Consider the following 7,838-nt stretch of genomic DNA (forward strand, 5'->3'; position numbering starts at 1 on the left):
TCTGAGTGTTTAATTGAGTTTGATCATGTGAATTCTACCAGTCAGGGACTAACTTTTCCAATTATTCCACGTAATTTCCATTTTTTGGCAAGAAACTGCCGTAAGTTACCAAAGAAAACAGCCAGCAGAAAGGAATCTACTCTGAAAATCGGTATTTGAATTTTTCAGACTGTTTCACCTGGCAATTCAATATAAACCCCAGCCGCTTCCATCGCCTCAAGGCACCAGATTCCAACCTTTCATGCAGAAACATGGAGTCACGGTGGCGTGGCTGCAGGGAAACATCTATCTAAAACCACCCTCTAGATACGATCACACACCAAGTGATGCTGAATCCGTTCATTTTCACCAACTGTGGTTTTCTAAGAAATGGCTGTGGTTTGCAGAATAAAGCACAAACAGCGCATCTGGAGGCTAATTTGTTCGCTGCACTGTGTTTATCTGCTTCATTTCCTCCTGACTGTCAGAGTTGTGCTCACTGAGCTGTACGGCGGTTTCATACAAGAGTCGTTCTGAAAGAGTTCTGTATGTAAACACTGGAAGTTTCACATTCACCCAGCCTACTTCTTCATTACCCCTTGCAGGCGTTTAAGCAGCCCTGGCTGGTTCCTGTTTATGTATTCCTCCCTGAAACGGATCACACTCCTGGGCAGACCGCAAACCCCTTAATTTCCTGTAGTCATAATACACCATTAATTATGAGCATTCAGATAAAAAGCTTGAGAGCTCGCAGGCTGCAAACAGTATGAAAACAAAGGTAGGGAAATGAATGCACTTTTTGATAGCAGGTGTGGGACACCACGGGCATTTTCAGTTCCCTCTCTGAAACCGAGGCACGCCTAACACCTGTAGCACACTGATGCCTCATTTAATCGTGATCTTGCAGCCACAATCAGTGCTGATTCACTGTCTTTACTAATCACTAGCTGAGATGTAGCACCGGTGTGTTTTGATCTGCCCTCCCACAGGGCTCAACCACGATTGTGTTTCACCTCGACTGATTTAACTCAAGCCACAGCCTGATTTATAGCTCATCACGCCTGACGCTTTCCCTCCCCAGCCACCTTCCCCACCCACAGAATGTCTCCAGCTCCTCTTGTGTGTTCCAGCCATGCCTTTAAAGGTGAGGGGAGCAGAGTTTGCAATGACAGGCTGAGATTTGACAGAAACTGTGGCCTTTTCTGAGAGTTGAGGAGGTGACAGAGGAGCAGAGAGATGCAAGAGACATAGGAGAAGAGAAGAGTGGAGATGACTATCTATAAATTGCTTTGTAAGGGTTGATTAGAAGTGATCCTGTTCATATAAGGATGTGTCGCATTGATTCACTAATATGTCTTCAGAGTTTTAGGATTGCTGTTGTCCTGCCAAGTTATGGGGAGTCAAACCAAATCTGATTCCAGCTCTGCTGTGCTACATGGTGGTAAATCTGTTAAAAACAACCCCAAACAAACAGTTCAGGTGGCCTCAGTGCAGGTAATTAAGAGCATACTGCCAGAACTGTGGAGGAATATATTGGATTCTCCAATTAAAAGCAAACTAGGAAAGACAGAAGACACGCAGAAAGTGCATTGGACCATTCATCCCTGTGATGGCGTACATCCAGTGCACGTCTCATCTGCCGCTCTGTCTACTCCCTGCAATTATTTTCTTCTCTGCGTGATTTTCCTTCTGTGTAGATTGATTTTTTTTTCTGCTTTCTTCCTTGCTATTTCCTCCAGTTTCTGCTTTAGTTTATTCCTCCCTCTGCACCTCCCAAATTTGTTGCTGTTGGTCCTTTAGCATTAGGCATTTCACAATGCAGCCAATTATATCTGGCTCTCCTGATAAGTGCAACACTGCAGCAGGTTGAGGTGGAGGAGGCAGCCAGAAGTGATGCTAAATATCAAGGGTGGCTGCTCCAGAGACCAGCAATAATTGCACTGCGGCAGTAGAGGAGAGAAAGGCAAGATAGTGATGCAGAGGTTTTCTTTTTTTTTTAAATTCCCTCTACTTGACTTTTCCACTATTCTGGCCACGATTTGAATCTTGGAAATTCTGTCTTTTTTAAGCACTGTACTTTTCAAGTCAAGCACCACTTGAGCTGAGATCACAGAGGCCACAGGTGACTTAGAGATGACTGGTCATCAAACAAGTCAGCATGCGATAAAATGGACTTTGGACAATTTGTTTTATTGATCTGAGCTGTACTGACAGATTTTTCTGAGTGGGCAGTGCACATATGATGGCTGATGGCTGCCTAATTTGCATTCTCTGAATCAGACGCTGATCTGGAGGAACAAGTGCACAAAAGCAAGCCTGTCCAACATTCAAAACAGGTACAGCTAATCAGCAACATGCTGCGACGGTCAAATCAGCCCCATTGACAACACTGAAATGTCTTTCATGCCTCTCACAAGGAAGCGATGGGCTGCAAAACTACTGCTGATACTTTCAAATGTCCAGACAGGATGCCAGTTGCAGCTTACAAGTCAAATCCCTCTGCTCTGGCACTAAAACATGGATGGATAAGGCTGAGGTTGGAGTTGGTAAAGAAGCTGCAGAGCCAGTAATCAGCAGCCCAGTACACAGAGATCACCACAGTCAAGGCAGCCTGCATCAGAGAACAGGTAATGATGGGTATGATTGAAGGAAAATCAAGAGATCAAGCCGAGTCTGACCTCCTGCTTGCTTAATTCAAGCACTCAAAGCTGAATCCCAATAAACTGGGTTGGGCTTAGAGTATTATATTACAGTCACTGTAAATTCCCATCAACACACAGGTGGTTTATTGTCTAATAGCAGAGCTGCCAGGGGTCCTGAGAGTCAATGCGGGTGTTATTTAATGGACACCTCAGCTAAGAAAGATGGATCAGGGTTGAAGAAATTGAGCTTTTGCATGTGAAGCTGTAACTTCTCAACAGATCATCATTCTCCTGCCAGTCAAAGCAGGACAACCCCCCTGCCACTCCTCAGTCTAATTTTAGGTATAGGCGTTCCTCCATCCTGCTCTACTCTGCTCTGCATGCTCCTCCTTCCTGAAAATCAACGTGCACAGGCGCATAAATTCTATTAATGATGGATCCAGGTATCAGTGGATCACCAGTGCAGCTCTAAGCACCTGGGCTTCATGTTGTGGCTGTTGTGCTGTGACACAGCTAGTCTTCCTCCCCACAGCCACCAGGTCATGTTGTTTATGAGCGGGCTACACAGGCTGCTCTGTAAATGTCACAAGTATCTAACAGCTGCAGTACGTAAACCTCTGCAAGTGTGAGCGCAACAGCTGTAAGTACTTTTTTTTCACAACACAAGAACAAAGCGCAGCCGTAATGAGTCAACGTGAGATTCTCAGACTGACATTGCAGCTACCTGATGGTGCAAGCAGACAAGTCAACGCGTGATCTAACTGTTGCAATACAACAGTCACACCGGTCGAGCCCAGAACATGCACGAAACGGTTCATTGTGGCAGATTTCCTGTGTTAGAACTGAACCCCCGACATGCGTAAAAATGCCCAAATGAGCTCAAATGGCACCAGTCTGCGTAAATTAGGAGAAACGTCTTACCTTTAGAGTTTGAAGGGTCCCATGCTCTGAGATGAGACGCAGTAGTGATTGTGGGGTGAGCTCTGGGAGGAAAAGCGTTACATCACCGGCACCACCGAACTCACAGCGTCTGTTCGGCTACCAAGTGGGAACACAAAGTCCTGGCGGTTCGAGGCGACAGTGATCGAAGCCCACAAGAAGTCATCAGAGCACATAAACACTCGGATCCTTCTTCGGAGTTGGAGCTGAGTTTGCGAATTGCTGTTCTGTAGCCTTACTGCTCAAACCTAAAGTGCGCACAAGTCCTCTCCTGGCGCACTCCGAGGCAAGTTATGGATGCGATGAGTGTTGGTGTAGCAGTTGAGCTCACAGCTGGACCGCGTGCCAGCCTTCCGCTCATGTTCCAGCTGTGCGACTCACAATCTCACACTGCAGAGCCACAGTCCCGCCTATTGGTAGTATCACAGCAACACCACAGCCTCCGTGCTGCTTGTTGCACCGTCACCAGGACAGTATATCATTTGCTGGCGACATCGGTGCGTAATGTCACTCAAAATCACCTCCCGGTAGTCTCACGTCTGCACATCTAGTTTTCTGCTGCACCTCATAAACTTTTATTTCAAATGTTTTCCAGTGCTTGGGAGCTGGATGACACAGAGTGCATGCTTTCAGATATGTGAGGCTGCTGCAGTCGTGAACAAACAGCTACTTGTTGCTGCAGCCTTCTGTCGCCTTCATGCTGTCACATGTTGCATTCATGTCACACAAAGAAAAATAACACCTCCGATGAAACAAACAAAATCCAGTGTTGTGCCAAAGTGATTCAAGCACAGCAATATAACATTGTTTGTTTGTTGTTTTTTTTTTTGAATAAAGGTGATAATTGATTTTTTTTTTGTGCTGCTGATTTGATTGAAAATCACATAATCACACATGCCATCACTAAAAATGTTCCACTTGGATCTGTACTGGTTTGCTGTGCAGCATTACAGCCACGCAGTTTTCACACACACTGGGGTGTCACAATGTCACAACAGTTCTTTTTCTGCAAACTGCTGCAGACCAAATAGTCCTTGTTGTTTTGCCACTCTCTTATGATTTGGTTATGTAGGCAAGACTGACTGTAGAAGTAAAAGAGAAGTCATATGCAACTGGTTAAAATCTGTAACGACATTGCGGTCATCTGGTTTTGTATTTACTTTCTTTTGGCTACAGGTTCTGTGCCGGTCTTGCTTTGTTCCGCAGTTTGAACCACTTGTGCTCAGAGCTCTTCAAAGTAGGTTTTATCCCTGCAGTCTTTAAGAGCTTCAGATAAATCCCCAGCTAAACCTAAATCATACACACTTTAACCAACTAAGACATGTACAAACACAGTCTTTTTTTTTTTTAACCTACAATTCTATAATTTCATTTAGCAGACACTTTTATCCAAAGCGATGTACATGTGAGAGTAGAAACAACAGGAGGAAACGACCTGGATAAGAGCCATAAAACAGGTTCAAGTGGTGCCTACAGGCAGTGCAGGAGGTAATAGGAATTATGATTATTGTTTTTTCAGTGATGAACTGGGTTTTTAGTCTTTTCTTAAAGACACAGGGGGACTGCAGATTGAACAGAGTTTCATTCTACCACCAGGGAACCACAGAGGAGACAAGTCTAGCTATTGGTTGTATCAGGAACCTTTTGTTGGCCGAGTGTAGAGCAGGAGGGAGTGTAGACCTGAATGAGAGAGTTCAGGTAGGAGGGAGCTGTTTTCATTGTAGTTTTCTATGCAAGTGTCTGTCAGGCTGGCTGCTGCCAGGCTGAGATAGTGCCCTCTCCCTCTTCCTCCACCCTTTTTTGCTTTTTAGGATTCAGCAGTGTAGTGGCTGCAGCAGGTGATCCTCATCATTAATCATCATCAGCCTGGAGCAGGAGCAGGTGGTCTCTGCCAATCAAGTCCCTCTCTCAACACAATATAGTCTGACGCCGTTCACCTCTCTGTGCCGGATCGTGACACCACCAGTAACTGCCACTCCTCATACCCAAGATCTGAGTTTACATTCTCAAATTGCTTTTAGTAATTCTGGTTGTCCTCCTCCGTTTTAGTTCTGGTTCCACCTGTTCCTGCTGGTTCCCACGGGCTCCATCGTCAGCTCCAGTTCTGGTGCCACTCAGCGTCCTGGAATTCACTCACCTGTGTTGTTTCTACCTCATGGTGTCCTTCCACACCGTCCTGCTGCAGCATCTCGACAACCACCACCTGGACACCGGCCTGCCAGCCCAGAACAACGCACCTCCACAGTTCGTTACCTAGTCCGAGCATCTCGTAGCAGTTTTTGTGAGTTAAATTCAAGTTTCGCAGTTTCGCGTACTCGTTAGTTTCCTGGCTTAGTTCCTAGTTCTTGTAACCGAGTGAATTTGAGTTATCTTTCTTGCCTGGGTGTTACCCAACGTGGGTTAGAATTTTGTAGTGAGTCCTCCTCGCCAATAGTAGTCGCCATAGGTTGGCAATCTGTTTTCGTTGACGTACTTCCTGTTTTAGTTCTCCGTTACGATTTGTAATGCCTCTAAGTTTTTGCAAATAAACCCCTTATTGCATTCAGAACTCGTCTGTTCATTTCCTGCACTTGAGCCATTCAGAACCCGTAACAGTGTCAGATTTTTGAATTTTATACGATCAGCAACTGGAAGCCAGTGAAGCGATCTGAACAGTGGGGTGGCACAAGCTGTTTGTGGCTGGTTGGAAACCAGACGTGTTGCTGTATTCTGGATCATCTGCAGAGGTTTGACCATGCATGCAGGGAGGCCAGCCAGTAAAGAGTTGCAGTAGTCAATGTGTGCTATTACGAGTTGTGCTGCATGTTCAGACAGGAAGGGTCTGATCCTCCTGATGCTGTACAGGATGGAGCAACGGAGGCCACATGGGACATTTACCTATAAAAACAGGTGCATTTTATACTTTCCAAACACTTTTCAGTGACGATTGCTGCAAAAACAGTGTTAACATTTCCTGGTTGGTCAGAACTATTTGGTTGTTTTGTTAATTGGAGGTAGCGGTCTGTTTTTTAGAACTTCAGCCACTGAGGAATGGTTCTAAAAAAAAAATAAATAAATAAAAGTTCTGCTAGAAAAACAGTAGTGACCGGGAACAACTTCAGCTCTATGACTACATAAGCAGCAAGGTCCTAGTATAGACACCTTGACCTTGTGTGGGGTTGCCAGATTTTGGTCAGTCGTTGGAGGGGCCACCCCTTGATTCATCCCGTTTCAATAAAACTTGAAAATTCCACTGTTTTCTTGCTTTTTGTTAATATGCTCTTTAGTTCTTCTCAGGAAGTCTGATTGCAAAACTTTGCCTTCTTGGATAAAAAAAACTTATGGATTTGATATGTTCTTTTAAAAAAAATAAAAAATAAAAACGTTTCCGCCACAAGCCGGTTACTCTGTGGTTGTAATTGCGCAATTTCCGACAGTTTTGAAAGCAACACGCCGAGGTCCTGTCCTACCAGGAAGACGAAGAGAGCCTGAAGCCTCGGTAGGTGCTTTTTATTTTCAAAATCAGTGTTTCACGCATCCAAGGCAGTAATAGTGTCAGATAAAGTGTTTTCCCAATGAGACTCGTTCTAAGAAGTCTCTCATTAACTGCAGCAGCTTCCAGTGACCCTGGTGGCTTTTCTGTCTGTGTTGTTGGTTTCACTTTCAAATTGCATTGCTCTGTATTTTTAAATCTATGCAGAAAAGAGTTACAAATTCGTGACACTTTTACACCTAATGAACTTTTCCCAGTTGCTTGAATGAAATCGATGTGATAATCAATTTCTAATGCAGAAGGTCAAAATAATCTGACTAAATTAAACAAACCTATAGGGCACTGTGCATTCAGTTTAGGTGTTCCAAGCATATTCATGTTCAAGGAATATAAACTGATTTACATTATCTGAATCTAAGGCTGGAGTCATATGTTTTCCCCAATTGCTGATGAGGAAACCGATTACTAAGATAGTAAACATGACAATCTTGGTGTCAAAGTTTAGAATAACACAAACTCCAACACAAGGCTTCATTGAAACGCTTTGGGTATTTATGTTTTACAAATTTTTATTAATAGAGACCTTTTCAAAATGTATCCTTCAGTATTCATAGGGTATTACTCGTGTTATGTAACCGATCAGATAGTGTTGTGGTTGGAACCACTGTTCCCTCTAAGCTGCGCGCGTGCGCAATTGCGCACTGCTGACGCGGTCTCCGCGCACAGAAAATCTGCGCTGCGCACAAAAAAAAAAATCCAACCTAAATTGTAAATAAAATAAACACGTAACAATTCATTCTGTGCTA

General features: G+C 44.2%; 1 protein-coding gene across 5 annotated transcripts in view; it reads right to left on the reverse strand.

The window, feature by feature from the left end:
- LOC111562544 (RAS guanyl-releasing protein 2) overlaps positions 1-7,838 on the reverse strand; it is a 57,114-nt gene that overhangs the window by 48,173 nt on the left and 1,103 nt on the right. Inside the window, exon 1 of one of the 5 annotated variants that reach the window (XM_055007449.1) lies at positions 3,543-4,271. The exons of the other annotated variants lie outside the window; for them this stretch is intronic. The gene's annotated coding sequence lies outside the window, so the exon portion shown is untranslated. Of the gene's footprint in view, positions 1-3,542; positions 4,272-7,838 lie in introns of those variants that run through there. 5 annotated transcript variants of the gene reach the window in all.

Source organism: Amphiprion ocellaris, chromosome 23 (genome assembly GCF_022539595.1).
Source record: "Amphiprion ocellaris isolate individual 3 ecotype Okinawa chromosome 23, ASM2253959v1, whole genome shotgun sequence".
NCBI lineage: Eukaryota > Metazoa > Chordata > Actinopteri > Pomacentridae > Amphiprion > Amphiprion ocellaris.